Raw genomic sequence first — 8876 nt, 5'->3', positions numbered from 1 at the left:
CTAGAGGGGAGGGGATGGGGGAATGGCTTAGCCTCGTGATGGGTATTAAAGAGGGCACATTCTGGGTGGAGCATTGGGTGTTATGCACAAACAATGAATCATGGAACACTACATCAAAAACTAATGATGTAATGTATGGTGATTAACAAAAAAATTTTAATTAAAAAATTTTAAAAATTAAAGAAAAATTAAAACTGTCATATAGATCCATCATATAGATCAGTTGATACACTTTAAGCTATGGGTGAGAGTAAGTTTTGCCATGACCAGAGTCTTTAGAAAAGGTACCACACCCCCCCCCAAAAAACTTATGCATTTTATAAATTTTTATGTTTGACCCACAATGCCATATGTAAGCAAGTATGAATTTTATGTATAGCCTACATGTTCTTTTATATCCTAGTACATATGTCTACTTCTCTCTGGTCTTCTAGGAATCGCCTACAATTGTGGTTTTATGTCCTTTATTTGCCATAGTCTCTTATGTATTTTCACATCACGTGGTACATACCATATCATTAAAACTAGATCTTAGTCTTATTAGTCTCTATTATACATTTCTATACATCTTTGACTTAAATTCAAACCTTAAGTTTGAATGTTTATTATACTGGGAGATTTCTAAAGATGGTTTTTAAGCAAATTATGTTGTGGTGCACCATTTTTCACAGTCCACCTTCAGTCCCAACTGCACAGATTTTATCTTTCCAAGAGATGCTCACTGAAGACCAATGTCAATTTTTGTTTTACTGTATTGTTTCTTCGTTACATGTAAAAATGATCTAGTTTAAGATGAGGACAAGGAGCGTTCAGGTTGTTCCCCTCAAGCCCATCTCCCCCAATAGTGTATGAATTTCAAAATGGCAAGAACATCATCTGCCTTGTCCATTACTCTAGATCAAGTTTCTAGTTCTGTGCCTAACCCTTGATAGGCACTTAATAAGTAAAAAGTTAAATGAAGTGAGACCAGAGTTATGTTTGAAAGCTAGAGGACTCTCCATTTTGAATCCTTCAGTGGGTCATTGTGATAATAAGGATGGTGTTCAGGGGCACCTGGGTGGCTCAGTCAGTTAAATGACTGATTCTTAATTTCAGTTCAGGTCACGATCTCAGGGTTTTGAGACAGATCCCCATGTTGGGCTCCACGCTCTCACTCTCTGCCACATCCCCCACCCTGATAGCACTCTCTCCAAAATAAATCTTTGAAAAAGAAAGTAAGGATGGCATTCAACTCCTTAGTTTAGCATCTGAAGTGTTCCTACTTGTCTGGAAATAAACCTCAAATTATATGGACTCCATAATTTTTCATAGCCTGGTCCTTACATGTCACTTCAAGTCCTATGTTTCTACTTCCCTCCTTGCCCTTTAGAGGTATTTTATTGTCTACCAACCTCCAGTTCCTTAAATATTCCATTCTTCAACCAAACAGAACGTTTACAAATATTTTGTCTTCATGCAAGTACCCTACCTCCATTCCCGTTACCCTTGAGTTCTCAATCTTTTCTCTATCATCTGCAATTTCTTTTCTGATTATCCATGTCAAATTTTGCTTCCCCATTATACTACTAATCTATCACAATTATAGTCTACAAATATGTACCTGAATAGATGGTTACATAGTGTCTATAACAAACCTCTTAAGGGCAGAGTCTATGTCCGGCTCTTTACTCCGCCTGGGTAAGTGGGTATTTGCTTAGTTATCTCCTCTCATTTTCAGTTTCCTCCACATGTATTTTCATTATATGTAATACATTATCTTTAAACAGGTCATTTTCTTTCATACTCGTGCTTCTACAGGTATTGACCCTTCCAATATAATGGTTTCTGCCGTCTCAAACACACTTCTCATTTCCTTTTTATTTTTGCTGTCCAGATTCTACAGAGTCTCCTATGATTTAGACATTCAGAGCACTTAGTTTCTTAATGAAAATGACAGGATTTAGTTAAGGCAGAACTGTCATTCTGAAAAAGTTATTCAAGGATTAGCTCTTTGGATTTTTCTTTTATTCTTTCACAAAACTCAATGCTCCGTTGAAAACAGATTTCATAATGACTTTGAAGGTTGTCAGTCAATGTAGTAACTCAATTTTTGCCCCCTATGCCTATTAACTCCATATTTATCACAGTGATTCACATAAACATGTTATTTTTCTCTGATAATTTCCCATCAAAAATGGAACAAGTTGCAAACATCTTAGAACATGCATTCTGTTGCTACAATAGCCTTACAAAAATATTCAAGTCTTACTGCCCTCTATTCATCACTCACAGTATTTATTAAATGTATTTATATAGCAAATATTTAGGAACGTGCTATGTTCCAGAGACTGTTCTAACACTGTAGAGCAGTGAATAAAACAGATGGGGGAGGGTGGTCTGCACTCATTCAGCTTAAGTACTAGTTGGGAGAGTTGGGGGGAGCAGTGAGAAGAAAGGAAAATATTTTAGACAGTAAAAAAATATGGAAAAATGAGATAAGGACTACCAGAAAGAGGTACAATTTTACTGTGGTCAGAAAAGGTCTCTCAGACCCTGGAACAGTGATCTGGAGGAAGTGAGCCCCAATTCTTAACTAATTTAAACTATTCCTTTGAGACTCAGCTCTTCTGCTAGAGTACGACAAATGCCTGACACCTTCTTCCCCTCATTAACAATTTTGGGTTTGGTATCCCATTTATGTGTTTCCATAACATTCTATGTTTATCATTCTCATAGTACTCACTTGGTAAATTAAGGATAGTTCTGTGTCTGTCACCATCTACTAAAATGTCAGTCTCTCAAGGAAAGATACCATAAAATTCCTACTTTTGTATATTGCTGTTAGCAAAGGTGCTTAGTATACGTTTGTTAAATTCATTTGACCTAGTTGGACTGGATGTCTTATAAGCCAATCTATAATTATAGTCAAATCATTTCTCTTGGACTTCATTTTTTCCTCCGTAAAATAAAAGACACTAAGTCTTGCAGAAGCTTAGAGTAGTGGGAAAATTCTGCCATTAAAATAAAATTATATTATCTAGGGTGGCCTCCAAACTGCCTTTATGAAGAGTAAAACCTCTCAGGGGAAATCACTATATACTTTATCATTTCTTTTATACAAAGGATAAAGTTGGTTTTATTTCCAGATCAATGAGTCAAGCAGTAGTACAGAGTGAGTCGTAGTTTGAATTTTATTCACTGAACTTAAAAATGTCAGTTATTAAAAATCCATACCCTTTAAGTCCTGTTTCCAGTATAGCTGAGTAGTTCCTATAAGACTCAACCCTCTACTATAGAGGAGCTATAAAATCTGGGGGGGTGGGGGGGTAGACAACAACCTAAATGCTAGGAAGTACGAACAAAAGCAAGCAGATCAATAAGGGAAGTAACATACAGGAAAAGGAACATGTGAGACATTGACTCTTAGGTCCTTTAGCCTGAGAATAGCTTGCAGTAGAGGCTACTCTGTCAATAAAACTCCAGTGGCAAAAATTCTGGGATTCTCCTTTTAGCAGCACTGGTTGCCCTGCGAAGGAATCAACCAGAGAGGATACTACCAAATTCTCCATATAAACTTTGAGTCTAACCCCTAGAACAGTCACATGAGAAGTTTTTAAAGCTAAAGATAAAATTACCCAAGAAGGTAAGTACACAAAAGGCCATTACTAGGCATGTTGTAATCAAGCTGCTGAGAAACAAAGGGAAAATTTTGAAAGAGGCCATAGAAAGGATGACATTTCTATACAGGGGAGCAATGTTTAAAACCTAAACAAGTCCAGAAGGCATTGGGAAATTATTAAAGTGATAGGAACTTATTTCTCAAAACATAATCTCATGTGAAGCAAATGTATCTATTGACACTGAAGATGGAATAGATTCTCATAAAAGGTAATAGGGAGGGCGCCTGGGTGGCTCAGATGGTTAAGCATCTGCCTTCGGCTCAGGTCATGATCCCAGGGTCCTGGGATCGAGTCCCGCATCAGGCTCCCTGCTCCTTGGAAGCCTGCTTCTCCCTCTGCTTCTCTCTCTACCCCCCCCCTCTCCATCTCTCATGAATAAAATCTTTAAAAAAAAAAAGGTAATAGGGAGTTTCCATTAGACCAACACTACAGGAAATTCTGAAGCAAGTTCTTTAGGCTGGAAATGAGGAACATCACAAATGGTAGGTATTGAGGTAAACTTTTATTTCTTTAAAATACACAGGATCATTTAAAGCAAAAAAGGTTAATATTGTCTTTCCTTGTTTATAATGTATTCAGTATAATGAGCTCTAGCATGAAGAATGAGAAGACTAAATGAGGTCTATGTTTACAAGGTTAATATACATTTGATAAGTTAAAAACTATGAAGAGACTATGAAAAGTTGATGAAAGATTTATTCCCCAGATTTTATCCCCCATGCAGACACTGAGAATAATATTGTGGGTAATTTTAGGTCAATAAATTTGCCAGTTAAAAACCATAGGTGACATCCACAACATGGTGGCATAAGATATCCCTAGTTTGTCCCCCAATAAAAATTTGGCAACCATTCACACACAGATACCTTTGAGGGAGCTGTAGGGATCCAGCACCATAGGTCAAGGGACCCAGAACAATCTTGGCCAACCATACATTGGGAATTGACAGATCGACCCTGGCATTGGTCTATGAACTACAGTCCAGAAATCCCTGGAAAACACTGACTTAGACAGTCAATCATGGATAAAAGACTTTTAGAAGTCCATGTTTCTAGAGGAAGAGTTCCAGCACACTGTTAGAGCAAATAAGGGGGGGGGGGGGGGGAGATAAAGAGAGAGAACGTGCACGAGCGAGCTTGGACACATTCTAGATGTTAAAAGGAATGGTTTGATTTTACCTACATAGAATCCTCCCTAAAATGGCATAGCTTTAAAACATGTGAGAAGTCACAGGCTAAGGAAGCTCTCTCACACAGGAAAGGGAGAATATATAAATGAACATCTGGCCTCTCCATCTGTACAGAATGCTACCAAAGGGGATCATTTCTTTTGCCCCAAACTACAAATGGATTACAGACTTCATACTCTTTATATGTAATTACATATTTAAACATACATTTACAAAGTGACCCAGCAAGCCTATTTTTCACAACTGTTTTAAAAGAACTCTCACATAAGCTTTATTCTTAATAGCCAAAAAACTGAACCAGCTCCATAACTATCAATAGAAAAATGAGGGATGCCTGGGTGGCTCAGGTCATGATTTCCAGGTCCTGGGTTCAAGCCCCATGTCGGGCTCCCAGAATCAGCTGCGAGTCCGCTGCTGTTCCCTCTGCTTCTGCCTCTCCCCCTGCTTTTATGCACTCTCACTCATGTTCTCTCTCATGAATAAAAATCTTTAAAAAAATTAAACTAGAAAAATGATTAGCTGTGGCATATTCATACACTGAAAACCTAGTCAGCATTAACAAAGAACTGATACATTCTGCAATAAGGATGAATCTCAAAATTTAGAGGACTTTAAGTTAGCTTAAGCATGCATACAACTTTGTATTTTAAAATTTAGCACAGGCAAAGCTAATTTTTGGTGGGGAAAAAAAATTCAAATATGTGATTACCTCCAGCTCTGGGTGGGTTGGGAGGATGAGGAGGATTCTGATTTAACTTGAAGTGTTTGCCTACTTCCATGGAGTAAATACTACCACCATGGCCAATTTCAACTACCAACTTAATATCAAACAGAATTGAGAAGTGTACATAATCAGTTCCTGTGGTTTGTTTCCAGTACACAATGGAACAGAAGGGAACCTTCTAAAAGATGGTAACATTCTAGATCTTGAGAGACTGGAATTTCACAACTGTAGGCATTCGAAAAAAACCTTAGCAGCTACAATTAGTGCATTTCAATTTAAGTTAAAAAAAAAACCTTCAAAATATGAAACAGTAGGTAATGATAAACAAGCTAAAATATTTAGGGTAGATTCTACTGATGTCTGCAATTTACTTTGAAATGTATTAAAAAATGAATCGACGGCTAGATATGAATAAACAGATGTGTGATAAAGCATGTATAGCAGTGACACAATCACTGTTCACTGTTTAGTGTTCACTCTAAACATTCAGTTCTATAATATATTTAGAAATCTAAGAAAAAAACCTTTATTTTCAGAATTCTATTATTTTGTCTGAAGAGTTACACTGGAATTTCCAATTTCTATTTAAAGATAATTGCATGTATGATTACTTTCTTCCAGAAACTTTTTTGTTCGTATTACATATTAAAAACATGAAGCAATTTTCCTAAAATTAATCTACATTATTGCCTTGTTCAAAAACCTTTATTAGCTCTCTATAGCCTAATTTTTAACCACATAAGTGTCATTTAACATTGTATTAGTTATAACAGCAATAGAAATATCATGAAGTTAGTGCTTTAAAATACTATAAATCTGTCATCTTATAGTTTTGTGCATCAGAAGTCCAAAGCAGGTCTCAACATGTTAAATTCAAGATGTCAGTTCCTTTCTGGAAGCTCTAAAGGAAAATCTGCTTCATTGCCTTTTCCAAGGCACTTTAGTTGCTGCCAGCATTCCTGGGTTGAAGAATCTCTTGAATCTCTTCTCACATATTTGAAGCCAGGAACATCATTTCTCTCTGATCACACGAAGAACTCATGATATTGGATTGAGTTTATCCAGATAATCCAGGTTAATCTGTCCATCTCTAAATTCCTACTTTTAATCGCATCTACAAGATCTTTTTTTCCCCATGTTTACAGGCTCAGGGCTGAAAATAAGAACATGTTTGGGAGCCAATTTTTCTGCCTACCACAACTTCCACAATCCCATGCCAGTTAGAATTATGGGCTCCTTTCTCACACCTTCACACTCATTGTGCTCTAGCTTAATCAGATGATTTGCTTAGGTCCTCCCTAACCTTGGGTGCTTTGGCCCTTTCATTTTACTTGACTGTTGAGACATCCCTGGTAGTCAACATTTATTGATCATCTACCATATACTACCTTCAATGCTACTGTCAACTCGAATGACTCTTCTCAGAAAAGTACAAATGGCAATATTTTATTAATGTTTTTAATCAATCTAGTTAATTTGCTCTATGTCTTCATTGCACCTTGTTAAAGCACTAATCTTAGGCAACTTTGCGTTACAGTTACGGTACAAGTTTTTTCCTTCCAATACATTTATGCTCCCTTGAATACTGGTTCTAGGATTCCCATGTAACCACCACCTAGGCATTTTCTTGAGTGACCCACAGTAGGCACTCAATGATACATTAGTTGATTTCAATTGTTTTCAATTATATACAAATTGGAACATATGTTGTGTGCTGGGCTAGATACAAGGTCTACAAGGAATTCCTCTATGTTGGCATTGAAGCTTATAATGAAATACAGGGAGAAGGGATTTCTAAAAATAATTTAAAATATAAGGTAGCATATGTTTTGCTCCAAATGAATGGTACAAACACTAAGTGCTAAAGAGTTACGATAGCCAGGATTTGAAACATCTGTGATTTTTTTCCTTCCCCCACAACTTTGACCTAACTCAATTGGACTGAAAAAAGTCAATTCAGAACAGCTGTCTCTCCAAAGTTAAGCCACATTAAAACAGAACCTCCAAGAGCAGTTTTTCATCATTTTTCCACAATAATAGTTGACAGGGAAGTGAGGAAGAATAAAGGTACAATGAGAAAGACAAGGAAGAGTGTGAATAGGGAAACTTTAAGGACCAGATGGGCTGTACATTGACATGAACTCTAAGATTCTTTAGAAGTTTGATATGGTTATAATTCTATGATTAAATAAGATTCTAGGGCTTTGTAATACCATCTCAATTTAAAAACAAGCAAAAATTTTCTACTGCTTAAAGTTAAAAAAAAGTTTATATAATCCTAGAAATGCTGGTAAATATTTTGCTACAAGTTTTTGTGGGTAAAGTTTTAACATTTAAATATTTCATTTCACTATTTGCCAGTCAGTAAACCAGGAGATTTTGGAATTTTGATGCTTTTTCTAATAAATGGTTATACTACTACTAGCTGTATGAATTCTTCATGGAAAAACCACTTCAAACCCAGTTATTTTCTATTCTGAATTTAAAGGGAAAAGAGCTTCCCATATTTTTCATGAGTACTATTTTATGTACTACAATGGGATCAAAATTATAAAGAAGGCTAACTTTTCTGACTCTTAAATTTAAAATCAGATTTGAAGATTGATCACTTTCAGCTTAATTATATATATGTTAAGACACAGCAGGATGTGGATGGGAATGCTGATCTTGGCAGTGTACAGAACTGGTTCAAAATAAGCCTCTTGCTTATTAGCTTTTACACCTCCATTTCCTCAATGAATTCTTTCACTGTCAGTTAAATATACATAAAGGGTCATGTGCGTTTAATAATGGCAGTTGTGAACAAGTATGTCAATGCCTTTTTATTTTGGCTTAAAGTCAGAACCCAATCTCCACTTACAAGTTTTCATTTAAATTCCATAGCAGCTAAATTTTAGTTTAACTTACATTGAGAATCTAAGAACTGAGGAACAGAATATACTCCTGGATAATAGACACAGTAATTCATTTATAGATTTTCTTATGACTATAAGATTGCATTTTAATGGTTTGGTCATCTATAAACAATTCTTTAGTTAACTGAAAAACAAAAATAAAAACCAATATAAAACATGCAATATTATACCAGATTCGAACAGGAATAACTGTCCTTCAAGAAATAAAATCCTTTCTATTTGGGTATGCCCTGCTCCCTGATTTAAGAAAAATTAATAAATCCCCTCCCTGCCAATCTACAACTCACTCTAGTGTTACCAAAAGCTACATTAGGATTTGCAAGTTTTATTTTGTACTCACCAGGCCTGATAACTTGAAGTCAAGTTTATTATAAAATATGAATTGCATT

Source organism: Zalophus californianus, chromosome 11, assembly GCF_009762305.2.
Source record: "Zalophus californianus isolate mZalCal1 chromosome 11, mZalCal1.pri.v2, whole genome shotgun sequence".
In the NCBI taxonomy this organism is placed as follows: Eukaryota; Metazoa; Chordata; class Mammalia; order Carnivora; family Otariidae; genus Zalophus; species Zalophus californianus.
The sequence above is the reverse complement of the archived record's forward strand: the minus strand, read 5'-3'. Positions refer to the sequence as shown.